This window comes from Dermacentor albipictus, chromosome 4, assembly GCF_038994185.2.
Source record: "Dermacentor albipictus isolate Rhodes 1998 colony chromosome 4, USDA_Dalb.pri_finalv2, whole genome shotgun sequence".
In the NCBI taxonomy this organism is placed as follows: domain Eukaryota; kingdom Metazoa; phylum Arthropoda; class Arachnida; order Ixodida; family Ixodidae; genus Dermacentor; species Dermacentor albipictus.
Genome location: NC_091824.1, coordinates 49,286,938 through 49,304,262, shown reverse-complemented (window position 1 = coordinate 49,304,262; position 17,325 = coordinate 49,286,938). Strand labels below are relative to the sequence as shown.

The following is a 17,325-nucleotide window of genomic DNA, read 5'->3' as shown; positions in this document are numbered from 1 at the left end:
CGACGCCCCCGAAGTTCATTGGAACGGTATCCCACGCTTCTGCCACGTACAAACGCGTTCTCAACCACCCCCTGACGCGGGATGCAAGACAGCAGCAGCATTGGAAACGTCGAAGGGAGAGGCAAAGGAAAGCTTCGCTTCAAAGAAGGCGTCACGCGACAAAGCCCCTTCGTGCGCGCCAGGATGCGGACAGGGCACGCACGATGGAATCTCCGCACCGCGCAAAGAGTGAAGCAACGAAAGACGAGGACAGGAGCCACGTTACGAGACAGGAAGGGAGCGGTGTGAATATTACGCACCAAATGGAGGTACCCGATATTCTAGTCGATACCAGAACCAAGAGATAGAGTCGGGCAGGCCGCGTAATGCGTCGGGCAGATAACCAGTGGTCTGTTAGGGCCGAACTACACGTACGCTTGCCGGCGCGCGAAAGCTACCGACCGTGCGCCCTGCGTTTGCCGCGACTCGCCAGGAATGGCGGTTCGCACCTACAAGACGCGCGCCAGCGCGCGCCTCCTGGCTCACTGTTTTATGCCCTGGTAGACGTCATTTGGTATTTTTGTGAGGCAACCAGAGCCCCGATATCTGTCCGGGGAGGACATCTGGACTCGCGCCGCGCTTCGACGCGCGCGATCTGTCCTGCACCATCTGCGCATGCGTGACGCGCGTGGTCACGAGCTTGCGCGCGCAGGCACACGTACGTGTACCGAATGGGTGCCGAGTGAACGGAAGTTCAGTCGAGGACGGCAGCGCTAGGACTCGGCGGCGTGACGAAACCGCGAAGAAACCAGCTCAAGTTGAATGCTAATTTATCAATGAATGGAAAAATGAGCGTTCGGTTCCCATCTGCGACAAGTTGTCGTTTCGTGCACTTTCGTTTCCCCATTACCTCCTTATTATTTCTGCATTTGAATTAAACGTAACACGCTTCCCCTACGCTTTCCTCTGGCTCCACTGTCTGTTACTTCGAATGGTGCACGCCGGTTAGGACACGCGGACAAATTCTACGGCGACCCGCCATTGCGGGTCGCCGCTGACCCGCGCACCGTGGACACTCGAGCGCGAAAGTCAAGCCCTTTCTCTAACCTGTGACAAGAGCGAGAGAGAGAGAGTAGCCCGTCCCTCTCCTACTCGAACTCATCGCGGGCGGCACACACACACACGTGGTGGCGGCGGCTCGGTTGACACCCCCCCCCCCCCCCTTCCCCCGCCCTCGAGCAGCGTATAACCATTAACCAGCGGGCCAGAATGGCTTTTTAACGCGCCCCTGGGACACGCGCCAAAATTGATTCTTCTTCTGCTACTGCTGCTGCCTACCCTCCTTTCACTTCCAACTTTTCAGCGCCAGCCCCTCCTCTCGCCTTGTTTCTTTTTTGTTCATCCCTTTTCTTTATTTCCTTCATTATTTTCTACACAGAGTGGATGTGGGGACGCAGTGCGTCCTCTTTTGCTTTGCGGTCTATATACCGCCTTGCCGGGCTCACTCACTATCTCCCGTTCGACCCCGGTTGAATGTCGTGTTTGGGCCATTACTGAATAGTAGAATAGTAGAACAGCAGAATAGAATTCAAGAATTCAGTAATGGCCCAAACACGACATTCAGCCGGGGTCGAACGAGAGATGGCGCCAATGTTTGGGCAAGGGGGACTCGTCGCGGTCACTTGTCTCCCGACGAAGACAACTTTCCTTCGCCGAAGCTTTGGCTCCGTCTCATGCTCGATCGCTGTCTATTACGTCGTGATGCAACTTCCGAGTCAAAATTTTTCGCGTTGTACTACAGCCACGAACTGTCTTTGGGATCAGCCGTTGTGTGTGCGGAGGTGCAAGGGAGTAGCGGGCGGGTTTCGGATTCTGTCTACCCGAGGTTCTTTCAAGCGTACCCAAAACGCCGTGCGCCAGCGCTTCTTTTTCGTCTTCTTCACGTCCGCCCGCGTTGAAAGGCGACCTGGCCGGTCGCACCCACGACCTCGAGCGCAGCGGCAGAAAGCCTGCCGCGGCTGGCGTGCAGTCGTGATATAATCTTGCCGCTTGTGAGTTCGTAACAGAGGTGATCATACTCGACTCAGTTCTTCCTATGGTGGGCTTGCACTCAGTGGCCGTGCGAGCAAGCCGTGGTGTGACTCGGTGGCTACACGCGGTGCTCCGCTGCCGAGAGCCAGGTCGGCGGGTTCGATCCATGGCGCAAGCGCGCAGTGGCAAGCCCACAATGAGTGCCGCCTCTGATATCGCGGTGTCTCTCGAGGGAAGTTAAATCCCGCGATCCAACTAGCGACGGTGGCGCCAGTACACGGAGTCGGCGAAGCCGAGGTGGCCGTGCCTGGAAGATGGCTTCATAGCTCATGCGTACGATCTATGGAGAGCTCATCGGAGTTGCAGTAATTTTTAGCTCCTGCGGGAGCGCCTCTCACCGGCTGCTGTGAGAATTATGCAGCCCGCGGGGCGGGATGGCCCAAGCTCTGGTACACGCACGCGATCGGAAAGCCCAGCTGGTCGGAGCTGCTGGCTTGGCTTCGCCGGAGCAGGATTTAACCTTTGCTGTTTTGTCGTGTCGGTGTCTTTCTCGGGGGGGACACGGCCTAGACTGGGAACACGCGTCCTCACAACTGGCGTGCAACTGACGTGGAAAAAGACACGAAAATATGTCGAAGAAACTACCGGACAGCCAAGAGCGTCGACACATTTGCCTGTGCACACCGTGGTTCCTGCACGTGCGAGCTAAGCTTTGCTCGTATCCGCACACCCGGGAAGAGCAAAGATGCCTTGGCATGCTCAGCAAGGAGGAGTGGGGCTCGCTTCTGCGTAGCTAGCCCCTGTTACGAAATCCCACCGGTGCCACCAGTGTTATGAACTCCAACCGGTGCCACCAGTGTTATGAAATCCCAACCGGTGCCGCCAGTGTTACGAACTTGCACCGCTGCACCACGATTACGGCTTTGTGGTCCCGTAGCGCTCTTCACCCGTTTCGTGACAGAGCGTTGGTAGCGAAGACTCCGAGCCTGGCGTCGATGAGAATAACAAAAGGGACTTTATACATTATATACAGGTTATCATACAGGACATAAACGGATCGGCACTGGGGCCGAGAGCTCACACAAACGCGACTGTTCTCGCACGACGGCGTCCGGCGAAAACGCGTGACACATCTCACCCCAGTCGGGAGCGACCCTCTCTCCCGGTGGGTTGGCGGATCCTGTTTTCGAGCGGCGTGTCACTGCTTTTATAATCCCCGAGGCCCATTGTCACTCAAACGGCCCAATACAAAGTCAGCACACGACGGTCGTCCGAGGGGTCCAACCAGCGACCGCGCTGGCCACCCGGTTCAAAGTTCGCGCGCGCGGTGACCTCCAGGCAAGGGAGGTGCGGCGCCGGGCTGTCGGCCACACGCGGACACGTTTAAACACGCTGCTTCGCCGAGGCTTCTCCCGGACGAAGGCGCAGCATCTTGTCTTGTGAAGGGAGAATTATGGCGCTCGCAGGATAGATTCCGCATCTTGCAGATTCGGAATCCGGGCTTGTGGTAATGGCACAACAGCATCCCCGCCCTCAGATAAGGCGCCGGGAAGACGAGCTGCCTCCACGTGGCTCGGATGCCAGGCGCGCACGTTCGTCCGGCTCGTCCAGGTTCACGTCCAGTGTCGGGACGCCAGGTAACATCACGTGCCCAGGTCCGACTCGCCAGGACAGGAGCTCTGCTCACCACGTCGTCGCCAAGGCACCTTGACCAGCTCCGCTCGGGTCGTTCCTAAGACCTTGCTTCTCGCCACTGGTCCCGCTTGGTCGTTCTGCAGCTTGCAAAATCGACCGGCAAAAGGCAACACCCAACACAAACAAGTGCCCTCTGTCTCCCGTCAAACACCAGACAAAGCCATAATTCAAATCAACCTAATTAATCGCTATCCCCTTGTGCTCCCGCTGCAACAAGAGGCAGGTGTACGATCTAGCACACAAGGCTCAAACAATCAGTTTTCAAATCAACAACACACCAAACTAGAAACAATTATTAATCAGCAATAATAATTACAAATAGAATGGTCCCCTTGAAATCGCTTTGGACCGAAAACATACTTCTGAGGAAGCAAATGAGGTCATTCATTTTTCCCGGCGATATTTTCGCGGAATCTGAAGCTGCTTATATTTGCGACCCTGCTTATCCGTGTAGCGGCGGTACAATAAGCCAGGTTCCTTGCCAAATGAAACCCCCTTTTTTTCCACTCCCCGTTTGACGCTCTTCCTCAGATCGGCTAATGAACAATCTTCCTGTTGCTCGCGAATCAGACTTTTTCTTTCAACTGCAGCCTGCTCCTGCCGGCTGGCGGAAACCGGAGCGAGTGCGGAGCCCGCGTCGCCTAATTGCGGCGTCGAGTCTATATCGCGGCTAGCACTGCACGCGTCACTCCCACTCACTTCCAGGACCCGCTCGTCTAGGCCAGCCTCCGAGCTCTGCCTCTCCCGTGACTGCTCGCCACTCAAGTTACCGTGATCGGTCCGTGTGCCGCACCGCCTTTCGCTTCCCGACGCTAAGTCAAGTTCCCTCGACAGCGGGCGCGCTTTGGATCGCGTGGGGGCCATGTACGCCACGTCGGCAAAGAATGATTTGCCCTGATCCCTCAGCAGCTGCTCCGAGCTATTTGAGAAGAGGTAGGAAAATTGCTCCGGGAGGGCGGCTGACACAGCGGCTTCGGTGTTAAGTTTCCCAAATTCTCCTTCAATGCTAACCGTTGCGATCGGTAAACAGACACTCTCCTTCTCGGCCACTTGCCGTATCCTAACGCACTCTCCCGTAAAATCACTCGAGGAGACGAAAGACGGGTGAACAACGTCCATAGTTGCTGCAGAGTCCCGCAGTGCTCGGCACTTCTTGCCGTTTACCTTAATTTCCTGCACATAGGGCTCCAATAGACGTATGTTCTTGTGAGTTTCCCGTATCGTTGCAAAAGCAATTCTCTCTGGGCAGCTTGCAGCGATGTGCCCTTGCTTTTTGCAATTGTAGCAGGTTAACGGTCTCCGTTTTTCAAAAGAACGCGTCATTTCGTTTCGCTGTTTCGGACCATCGTCATCATTCTGAGATGCATTCTGTCCATCCCTTACAGTTTCTTTGGGAAGGGACTCGTCGTCCTGAAACTCGCGACGCGTGATTTCCTTCCGTTCGTCGGGCTTCCCGTAAAACACATCTCTTCTATCTGCTTTTTCTACACGCACTGCCTTGCTGTGCAAGCTGCGGCGGGTGTAATACTCTTCCGCTAACTCTGCTGCCTTGTTTAGCTTAACCTCCTTTAGCCTATCTTGCAGCCAGAGCCGGACATCCTCATCAATGCAACGGTAGAACTGCTCCAACGCGATGCATTCGACAATTTTGTCGCGGTCGTCGTAAACCTCTTCGCCCTTCAGCCATTCCACCAAGTCGGCTTTTAGACGAAACGCGAAGTCAACATTCGACTCCTTACCCTTTTTTGCATACCGGAACCTCTGCCGGAAAGCTTCGGGCGACAATTTGTACTTCCGCAGTAGCGCTTCCTTCACATCACTGTAGCTCTCAAACGCCTCTTTCGATAAGCAAGTTATTACGTCTGATGCCTCCCCAGGAAGCAAGGCTAACAGATTCTGTGCCCAAAGGGATCGCTCAATGCTATTCCGTTCGCACACGTGCTCAAATTTCACGAGGTATTTGGCCATATCCTCTCCGACGACAAAGGGTGGAAGTTGATCGCGTATTCTGGGAACATTAGAAGTGAGACTAGGCGCCGGCGAGTTATTTCGGATCTCCAACTCTTTCATTTTAAGCTCGTGCTCACGTCGCTCCCTCTCTCTCCTTTCCTCCTTTTCCTCCTCGCGACGTTGCTGTTCTCTCCTTTCCTCCTTTTCCTCTTCGCGACGTTCCTGTTCTCTCCTTTCCTCCCTTTCCCGTCGTTCATTTTCCTTCCTCTCCTGCTCGCAACGTTCCTTCTCCTCCCTTTCCCGACGTTCATTGATACCCGCCCAGGCCTCAGCGGCTTCCTCAGCCGTTACGTCCCCGGTCCTCATGACCTCAAGGATCGCATTCTTTCTTTTGGTTGAGCCCAACTCAATGCCCAACTCCTCACAAATTTCGAGAAGTTCCTTCACCTTGTACTTCTCCATCGTTCACACTGTCCTCCTGCTGTTTGCCCTTTTTGAAAATACCTGCCGTACGCTACTATAACACTACTAGTAACACCTATGCAAGTATATCACACACTGCCCTGTTTACCCCCTCAGCATCCCCTGGTTTTCAAAACACTCTTACTAGGCTTGAAACACACAAGGTTGTCACAATGCAACACCAAATCCTTCCCTAAGCTACTATAACCTGTGTCAGAGAAAGTCTGGTGTTTGAGGTAAACTTCAGGCACTCACCGCGCCGAGGTAGCTGATGCCGGTCAATCCCGTAGCTGCCATCCAGTGTTACGAACTTGCACCGCTGCACCACGATTACGGCTTTGTGGTCCCGTAGCGCTCTTCACCCGTTTCGTGACAGAGCGTTGGTAGCGAAGACTCCGAGCCTGGCGTCGATGAGAATAACAAAAGGGACTTTATACATTATATACAGGTTATCATACAGGACATAAACGGATCGGCACTGGGGCCGAGAGCTCACACAAACGCGACTGTTCTCGCACGACGGCGTCCGGCGAAAACGCGTGACACATCTCACCCCAGTCGGGAGCGACCCTCTCTCCCGGTGGGTTGGCGGATCCTGTTTTCGAGCGGCGTGTCACTGCTTTTATAATCCCCGAGGCCCATTGTCACTCAAACGGCCCAATACAAAGTCAGCACACGACGGTCGTCCGAGGGGTCCAACCAGCGACCGCGCTGGCCACCCGGTTCAAAGTTCGCGCGCGCGGTGACCTCCAGGCAAGGGAGGTGCGGCGCCGGGCTGTCGGCCACACGCGGACACGTTTAAACACGCTGCTTCGCCGAGGCTTCTCCCGGACGAAGGCGCAGCATCTTGTCTTGTGAAGGGAGAATTATGGCGCTCGCAGGATAGATTCCGCATCTTGCAGATTCGGAATCCGGGCTTGTGGTAATGGCACAACACCCCGCTCTATAGACAAGCAAATCCTGGCTGTCCGGCGTGCCCGCGACCTGAACAGTGGGCTAGACCTGCCGGTCTCGAGTCCCGACGTAGGAGCTAGCCGGGTGGGAGACGAGTTCGCTTCCTCGCCGGACCCCCAATAAATTTATTATTTCACTCACTTGGCATGTAAGTTAATGGAGGCACATTACATCAGAAAGAAACGATACATTTTTTTTTTTCTCGGCAATCCTCCGCCTTTGAACCTGCGCAGCAATGAACATTAATTATTCGCGTGTACGACAGAATAAAGTATGTATTCTGTGAATTCCATATTCATCAACGCTTTTATTGCGATAGCAATTATATGGACACTCCAGACGCATTTATGTCGTCGGCGTGATGTTCCGTATTTTTTCGATTCTGTGGTTTTTTTCCACGTGGTTTCGCGTCTTTCCCGCCACTAGAGGTAGGGACCAACTAGCCTAAGTAAAGTTTTGGGGTTTTACGTGCCGAAATCACGATCCGATTGAGTGGCACGCCGTTGTGGGGGGACTCGGGCTTAATTTTTGACCCCCTGGGGTTTTTTAACGTGCGCCCAATGCACGATATACACGGGCGTTTAAGAGTTTCGCCGCCATCCGGTCGCTGTCGCCCGGATTCGATCCCGCGGTGGTCCACCTCGTGCTTAACAAAGTAACTCCAAAGCCACTGAGAAACTACGGCGGGCGCCAACCAGCCCAGCAACAAGTGGGGACAGTAAAGTTAACCTTCAAGTAACAACCACTTTCTGCAAAACAAACGAGCGATAGTAGAAAACAAGCGACTGATACGAGGCGATCGAGCAGAGAGCGGCTGCCCATGGCAGGCCTTGAGGCCGAGCCAAAAAGTATGCACGTACACGACACGTCTCACGCACGGGCGTCGATCGAGCGCTGACTCGCAGCCCGCGGTCGTCGCTGCGCGTAATTATCACCCCCCGTTTCCCGTCCACTTCCACAAAAGCGGCACCGGCTCCATTTCGTCGCGCGGGAAAGTCGCGACAGCAACCACGCCACATACAGTTAAAAAATGCAACATTCACGGGAGCGCTATATACGTCGCGAGAAATGTCGATACTGTCGAACGACGCGTCTCGGAAATATTTTTTTCGTGCGTATGCATTGTGGAGGATCGTGACGGAGAGTTGTCCGGTTTTGTAATGTGCATAGCGACCGCCCGTACGTATACAGTCGCTGTCATACTTAACCCGATCACGCGTTAAGCACCTCTTCGTCAGCGAACATCTCTGGTTGCGGCGCGTGAAACAAAATGGACGAGGCCTGAACGCCACAAAAGACACTGCGACGACGCGCGACTTGGCGAGTTTTCGCAAATACGAGACGTGGTAAGCCAGCGGCATCAAAGAAAGCACCACGAAGAGGTGTCGTTGGATGAAGCCCACAGAGACCTCGCGAACCGGCGCAATGCTGGACGCCAGTCAGCCCCGACTTCCGAGAGAGAAAGACATAATAGAAAGAGAACAGGTGTTTCCAGGTGAAACAAGGCACTGTACTTTATAAAGGCAATCGATGAAGCGTAACGCGCGCGCACTGTCAGTGCTTTGAGAAAAACGAAGCCCTCGCAGTTGTCATTCGCGGAGAATCGCGGGGCGCCGTTGTACCGCAAAGAACGCCAAATATACGCCCTTCTCGCGAGCACCCTGGTTAAGGTCCCATGGCGCTCACACCGTCGGACGCTGGTGTTTCGGAGTTTTCGTCCACATAAGACGCACACGGACGGCACACTGAGTTAAATAATTAATTCGGGAGAGAGAGAGAGAGTGAGGGGTTGCCAACGTCCCATCATCTTCTCATCAGGGTCCTCGACCTCTCAGGGCTGCTGGCGGGTGCACACTTACCACAGGGAAGATGCTGTTGCCACGGCTGGTAGAACAGTCCCTGTTCCACGGCTGTTGCTGGTGGGGCAGCGGCGGATATACGAGAGAGGTGGAGCGCCCGCGCCCTGGAAGCGTTACATCCCCGAACTCGAACCACGCGTAACCCGTATCCGCAGCGGCGGCGAGGACGACACAGCGCGCAACACCGTACAGGGGAGCACTCCGGTGGACGGCGGCAACTCAGCGGCACATCAGGGTGGGAGAGGACGAGAGGCTGGAACGCACGCACACGCGTCCGCACACGTTCGCTGCTGCGACTACAAGGACGACGTGGCTAGCACTAGGCGCGCGCGCGCACACAACGCCGAGGTACTCTCACTCGGTCCGGCAGTCCGGCCGCGAGAGAGAGAGAGAGGGGGAGAGAGAGAGAGAAGGGGGACGGAGAGTAAGAAGTGGGGGGAGGGAGTCGTTGGATGCCCTCCTTTGGCAGCCGCCGCAGTCGCCGTCGCCAAGGGGCGCCCCCGTCGGCTCCTATGACAAATACGCATGGCCTCCGAAATTGCCGCAACAGAATCTCTCTTTCCCTCGAAGGTTCAACGATCTCGGAGGCGATTAGGTACGTGCAGAGAGCGCGCATGGCCGGCCGCTGGCCTACAGACCTTTCTCCAAGGACGCCTCGGCAAAAGCGCGCCGCTTGTCTTGTTTACGAGCCAGCGCGCTGACGAGCTGAAGTGAACGGGGGCTGCGTTCCTGCTTAAAAAAAAAAAGAAAAAAAAAGAAAAAAAAAGAAAGAAATCGGCCGTTCTTGAATAGGAATAAGTATTCGGCACGCAGTTTATCGGGAGAAATTTTCGAAAGCCGATGAGTCGGCTTTCCGGCAATGCATGGTTGCTTGAATTGAGGCGGTCGACACATCGATAACACAGCGATCAACGCGTACGGTGCCTTGTTCCACGGATGTGCGCGAAGGGAAGAGTGATGGCTCGACGGTAACTCGAACAAGTTGGCGCGACACCGAGCTCCGCTAAAGATTGTTGTTCAAGCCTTTACGCTTAAGTTTCCCGTCACTCACGTTGACGTGGAACAGTCGCGAACTTCTTTTTTAATGCGTCCTCATCAGGCGATCAGATTTATAAACCAAAACTAAAACAAGAAGGTGCACCATGCGAAGCACACTAATAGTTGCCGTGAGCTTTGGTAACTGGTGCACCATGACGCATCAATAAGCAAGGAGGTTACCAGGCGTAATAATAATAATAATAATAATAATAATAATAATAATAATAATAATAATAATAATAAAGCCGCAATACCGATACAGAGGGATTCAAAGCGATCTTCTACACTGTAAAGCGAACTTTCCGGCAGCGCACTCTGCCAACCTAATGGCGACCCGTTAGAAAAACGCCAAGCCGGCTTTCCTGTAAATCAATTATATATAAAAAAAACATCGCGGTCAGTACATTGTAAATATGGTGATTACGGTGCAATTCGAAGGACTTTTATTGTTTATCTGCATCAAATGTTATACCAACAAACGCACAAAATCAGGCAAAAGGCTCCAGTCGTAAATAAGCAGCGATTTAACGATGCGTCAACTGCCACATATTCGGAAATGTCTACTGCCGGAAAGTCAGTTTGGGACTTTACTGCAATATCCACGAATTCGTGCGAATCCGAGGGGTTTCGTAAATCAGAAGATATCGACGTTGCTCCGCTGGGATGTCCATGAAGTGGAACTACGACGTACAGCCACCGTCATATTTAACGCGAACTCGTCTAACCGCCATTCTTTTGCTTCTCTCGCGGAACGTACCGGCGATTTCTCGCTGCGGTACGTACCTTGAATGTGCTATAGCTTAGCAGGACTTCCTTCGAAAGCATCCGACGTTTGCTCCGCAAAGTAAGTGTAAAATAACTTTAAGCTGCTAGAAATGCATCGTTGCTGTTTGGGTTAAGTACGGCGGCTTTGCGCTGCTGCGCCTTCATACCAGCGGTGGACAGTTTTCAGTCTAGCACACGCGCAACGTGGAGAAACGCGCTTTACAATTCAGAACAAAAAAAAAAGAGGAAAACCTCGGATTGCGGAGCGGAAAGCGATAACGTAAGGTCCTAAAAAATGGGGGGGGGGGGGAGGGTACGCGCTCGGTGCCAGCTTTATTTTTCGAGCACCCGACTCGTGCTTTAGGGAAGCGTAACTCCGTTAATAATGGATGGCCGGGCGAAGCCTCGCGACGAACAGACGATTTGTCATACTCGACGAAGGGGCGATATGAAAGGGGATGGGACAACGGAAACGGATCGACGACAGATACCGGGGCAGTCGCGTCGTAGCAGCTCCTCTTTAAGAAAAAAAAAAAGGTCGGCTAGTCATGCCGGCGCTTCACTCCTCCCCCCCCCCCCTTTCACTTAGCTCGCTATACCGTAGACCCACATTTTGCGGCGGACGCCAAAAAAACACAGCCCCACCAGGATAGCGCGGTGGCGGCGCTGTACCGGACCGTACACCCATACGCGTCTCGTCCACCACACACTCCAGCCGCGCTTCGATACGCAGGCGTTTCGATGCACTTCGCCGTCGTTTGCCGAAGCTTGCCGAAGTTGCGGCCCGCGAAATCAAGCAGTAGGCTCACGTAGCGGCCGACACGATTGCCGTGCGCGTTACAAGGACCGGCGCTTCGATTGAGAACCGCCGCCTGAAAAAAGAAAAAAAAGAAAGGAAATCTGCCACTGTAGGATAGGGGGACACGGATTCTTCCGCAAGTGTGCGGGGCGAAAAGGCGCCGCCACGGTGGTGCGACGTAAAGATAAAAGGGTGGGCGATCCTCCCGCCGCGCTATCTTCTCGCACCGCGGGACGGACGCGCGAAAACGAAACCGACCGACGACGGAGCTAGGGCGGGAAAACACCCGGCCTGCTGCGGGGACTGGAATGCGCCTGGCCGGCAGTCGTTGTCGAGAGGGCTTTCGTGAGCGGTTGTGAGCGGTCGGAAAGGGGGAGGGGGGTGGAGGGGTAGGAGAGGAGGACCAGAGAGAGGGCCGGGAAAACGAGGCGGCGGCATCGCGAGAGGGGGGAACGGAGCGCGCGCGACCCACTACTATCGGCATTCCACAAAGCGGCGACCGCGCCAGGGTTGCCCGAGACGCTGACCGCTGCAGCGCTCGACAGGGCTGGCAGCAGGAAGGTTTGCAAGCACGACGGCCGTTGAATGCGTCGCAAAACGCCGCTGTCCACCTTCGACGACAACGCGTGTAATAGACACGCCGTCCAATTTGCTAAGCTCGCTCATTTTGCATCACGTGACGGCGCGGAGCCAAACTTATAAGCTGAATGTTTCGAAGTGCGGATGCGCAAGAGCGAACGCGAAATTCGATATTTTTTTTAAGGGGGGGGGGGGGGGGGGTGGAGATGCGCGTACGGAATTGATTGAGAATGTTCAAATTCGTGCGCGCCGTGGTCTCGGGCTGTTGCGCGAACGATTCCTCAGTTTCGTGCGCAGTGACACGTCAGACAACGTGACCATGCGTGAAACGCTGAACGCTTCCGTACAATCATTTTCGTCCGTAAGAAATGACTGTATAGGGTATCGTGTACTTAGCTGTTACAGACATATAAACGGCGGCGCTTACAGCATAACACGGCATAGTACTCGAGCGCTTCTGTAAAATGCATGACACGCGCGACGGACGCGTGCGCAGTGAAGACGCTATAGACCGTTTCATCGGGCGAGGAGGATAGGGCGCGCGGAGAGCCTTTCCTCCTCTCTGGCTTGGGCGATCCGGCGCGGCGCAGCTTGAAAGTATTGCTGTCGCGTGCTGCGGAACGATTTCTTGATGTTTTAGATTGTACTCTGTGAAATTTACGCCGTGTCCGTTCATATAAGGTCGTCAGGGAAGCCTTTCGGTGCATCGGTAACTACAATAGGCGGAAATATCTTTTGGGGGCGCGAAAATGCGACGCGTTTTATCAGCCGCGGTGTACGCACATTATCAGTCGCGGTGTGTGTATGTGTTGTGAACTATTTTGCTTATACCGGTTTTAACTCAGCAAAGAAAACCGGTGTCTCTTTATTAGCAGCATTAAATGGTAAATCTGCTCAATATCTGATCGCTTGGCATAGGGAGTAAAACATAAAGCATAAGAGCGCATGCTCGTGCACGGCCAACCTAAGGCAACCGCGAAACATCTAAGCGGCAGGCGCAATCAAATATTTGTGATGCACCGGCATCGTTCTCGCACATTTCAAGTCTAGTAGGCTTGAAATTACCATATGTCTACGCTAGCCTTCCTGCATGAGGCCGATGGCGCTGCTCAACACAGCGATCACTGCGGTTGGTGATCTAGCACGGTACATATGGAAGCTGTGCGCTTCGGCATTGCTTTTTGGCCTGCATACAGCCATAATATATGAGGGATCGCATAAAAAGAATGCGATGCCTATTTTTTAGGACAAAATTTCCATAATACGTGTGAGTGCGTCGTAGAGAACGGAACGAACACAACCGAAAAAAAAAATTCGGTTATCATCCTCTTTCTAGAAAACGCAAGAGAAAACGGGCTAACACCGCAACAGGGCCTCGCATAGTCACGCCGCACAACGTTTATAAATATATAACCGCTGATGCGGTTTGCTTGGACCAAGCGGTATATAGAACAAAGATATATGTAATCCAGCACCTACCACTGCTTAGGACGCTCGCGCAGTTCGTAAACAGTCCCTTTGCTGGACAAGCGTAATTCAGACAGTAAGGTATGCTGCTATCACTTGTCAAAACTATTTTATTCAGGGGCGGAAGCCTCATCCATCCAACCAAGTAGTCAGGCAATGTAACCTGCAGCGAACAGTCTGAACGCTTGTCAAAGTATAACATCACAGCTCCTATCGTAGCAGAACGGTACCCACGCTCACGCTGTTACGATCGTCGCGTATGTTTCATGGCTCCTAAACCGCAGCTTAGAAATAGAGGACAATACTGCAATAAGGTCACATTATGACTGGAACATTCAGAACTACACAATTAATCTCCGAGGCTGATTGTGGACTCGAATATGCGCGCACACAGCGTGCTGCGTGTTCCGTCCACCTCAACGCCAGCAGAAATTCCGGCCATGACGCCTTAAACCACTTCAGCACGTCTCACAGAACCGTTTACCACGTAGAAGACACACGTAATACTAAACAGGCCGCACGACGGCGAAAACAAACGGCAGAACCTGCCGCCGAGCGTATACCTGCCATGCAAAAGACCGCTTTCACCCAAGCCAGTATGGCGCTGCTCATAGGCGGCGCCACTGCGCTCATAATATGGCGGCGCCTACGAAAAAACGGTCTATACGCGAAACCGCGACGTGCCGTGGCAACGCATCCCAACGAGTGATCCCGATCACCACGCCTCCAGTGAAACGCATGCGCGTGGGAGGTGGCACTCCACGCGCACTCGCGTGCGAATGCGTGGGAGTAAGGATATTTCGGGGCAAGCACCGACATTTATGGCGGTGTTGGTGTCCTTCTACTACTGGGTCCAGCCACGGGCTAAAAGCCCAAAGATACACTTAGCTCACACTGGGGCTTCCCATGATACGTAAGCTCGATTCCGTGGTGAGCCCCGCCTATAGGCGCGCTTACATTAGCCCGATATGTCTATCTGCGCCTTACCCATTTCTCTAAATATGCGTCGAGCCGTCGTTTAAATTTCTTTTTTATATGATTCGCAAACGGCGACGGAACGCGATCACTGCGCCATCGGACGTGACGTCGATTAGCAGGGTGCGTGCGTTAACTCTCAGCGCACGCACTGATCGTACTACTGATTCACACAATGCCTGTCTGGTTTCGAACCTATATAGAGGACCGCATTGACAGTCGTCTCGCAAATAACTATTTGGCACATTAGACTGCACCTTCTTTCGCTGTGATTTAGGATATTGGTCGACGCCCTGTTTTCTTAGTTTTATTATTAGAGGCAGGTTAGCACAATGTAAAAAGACAGCACGCAAGACGGTGTGTGTGTGTGTCTGTGTGTGTGTGTGTGTGTGTGTGTGTGTGTGTGTGTGTGTGTGTGTGTGTGTGTGCGTGCGTGCGTGCGTGCGTGCGTGCGTGCGTGCGTGCGTGCAAGCATTGCCGTCGCGGCAATGCCAGATCGATGCCAACTAGAGTCGCTACTCAAGGCAGGTCCGCAGTGTGCGAGCATCGAGGGCACACTTTCAATCTGCGCGGACGCGCGAGAAACTGCACTTGCTGCACACAGGTGCACAAAATAACTTTGGTTTAGGCTGAGTCGGCACGAGCAGCGCGAACCAAAATTTGTCCGTCTGCGTCCGACACGCGCATATGTTTAAGCACGTCCGTAGACCGTGCTGAGTGAGTGCGAGTCGGCCCTAAGGGGCAGTGGCCCAGGGACGTGTGTCGCCCACTGGTTCGGGGACAACGAATGCGAAAACCGCCGCCACTGGAGAGCGACGGCGGCGCCGAGGGAGCAAGTAACGGAAACCAGGAGACGTGCCCCAGACGACCGAGGCATGCCTGTAACTGCCGCGGGAACAAAAGGAAGCTAAACAGATACGACGGGGGAAGAAAACGAAAAGGAAACAAGCAAGCAACGCGGGAGAAAGCCTGGGACGAAGGAGGATGAGGAGAAAAGAAAAACCGTCGACGGACACGGGGCGCAAGTGCAAAAGAAAATGCGAAGGGACGCGGAAGCCCCCCCGAATAACTTTGCGAATGAGAAGAAAGGGAGACGAGCCGATGCCAGGTGGTGGGCCGCCGCCAAGCAGAGCGAAGGTTGCGAGGAGTCAACTTCCCTCCCCGTCCACCTCCTCGTCTTCGCTCTGACGGCTGTCACACAATGAGAGAGAAAAAAAAAAGAACAGCCGAAAAGAGGAGAAGCGCGACGGCCGCAGTTCACGGTCCCCAAGCGCGGCCAGAAAGGAGGAGGGGAAGAGACGCGAGGAATGCGAGAGGCGACACCCGGGCGCTAATTCTAGGTTAGGCCCGGCTACCGCGAGAAGCGGCTGGCGGCGGCCAAATGGCCGGGTAGCCCTGACAGGGTGATGGGCTCTCTGTCTCGTCGTGGGATACTGTCGCGTGACGGGACGATGTTTGCGTTTGGCAACGTTGAGAAAAAGGCCGCTCCGCGCGCGCGCGCGTGTGTGTGTGTGTGTGTGTGTGCGCGCGCGCGCACACACAGGCGCGCGAGCGCCTGTAATCAAGCACGACCGCTGTTGCTGGCCGCGGAGCCGCAACAACAACTGGACTCTCCCGATGCTTCACCAACAGGCCCCGAAATCACAGTGCGCGACAACCAGGCGCTCCGCAATATCGAAGATCGCTCGCGCGCGCGCGCGCGCCAGCTAGCGAGGGGCCGCATTCCGCGCGACTGACGTCTCGCCCCCTCCCTCCCGACGGCGGCGGCAGATGGCCCGGCTGTCAGGGGCGCTCATCAAGAGAGACCTCTCGGCGCTCGGGGCTAGCGAGCCCTCGCCGACGAGGCGGCGTCCGGCCACCGTTTAGGGGGCCTTGGCGACGCCGCCAGGCGGCGCGCTGATGCACCGAGGCGACCCATGGCGGCCCACCCTGACTGCTGCGAGGCTGCGCACGTGGTACGCTCGGACGAGAAGGCCGTGGCAGAGGACTGCGATGCGGTCCTCGAGCGAGACGCCCACGGGCTGATCGACGAGAGGGAGGGGGGGAGCCGCTAGCGGCTTCTTCTGCAACAAAACCCGGCCGTTGGTTTGTATAACAATGATTGAGGGACAGGGAAGAGAGACCGGCGTGACGAAAAATGCGCGAGGAGACGAGCGGCAAGCGCCCGCCGTCGTAGCAAAACGCCCTACTTCCATCGGCGTTTGCTCCCAACAGCTCGGGAACGTGACGCCCTCTTTCAAGCATTGATGCGCGTGGCCAAGAGGCCGCGTCGGCTGTCTCAAAGGTAGCACACGCCCGCGGCTGGAATTCACTCAACGTGAGCCCGGCGCAGGGCTCAGCTGTACGTCCGCGAATGCGCCGTCCGAACGGAAAGAGCGCGATACAAAGTTTCAATATCCCGTCGGCTCGGCTAGGTGCGAGATTTGAGATATATATGCATACACGCGCACTGAAGAACACTGTAGCGATAGTTACCAGCGCGAAAACAATTCAATCAAATAGGCAAGAAAACACAGGGTGCATGTCTAGACGGTTGTGCCGTTCTTGGGGTGGAAGATAGCAATGAAGTCGAGGTTTTGACGGAAGCCCGTCTGGTCGGGAGGCATCATGAAGAAGGGTAAAAAGGACACCGACCACTAAATGAATACAAGAAAAGACGTTTCGGCTCCCCTGACGGGGGGCCTTGTTCACAATGAAATCAAGGGCGTGCGATACAATGTTTATATGGTTTTAAAATATGATGTAAGCAGCGCGTGTAGATGGGGGGGGGGG

General features: G+C 54.6%; 1 protein-coding gene across 2 annotated transcripts in view; it reads right to left on the bottom strand.

Annotated features, from left to right (window-relative positions):
- Positions 1 to 17,325, bottom strand: part of LOC135913409 (uncharacterized) — a 134,574-nt gene that overhangs the window by 62,658 nt on the left and 54,591 nt on the right. Inside the window, exon 1 of one of the 2 annotated variants that reach the window (XM_065445993.2) lies at positions 8,931 to 9,217. The exons of the other annotated variant lie outside the window; for it this stretch is intronic. The gene's annotated coding sequence lies outside the window, so the exon portion shown is untranslated. Of the gene's footprint in view, positions 1 to 8,930; positions 9,218 to 17,325 lie in introns of those variants that run through there. 2 annotated transcript variants of the gene reach the window in all.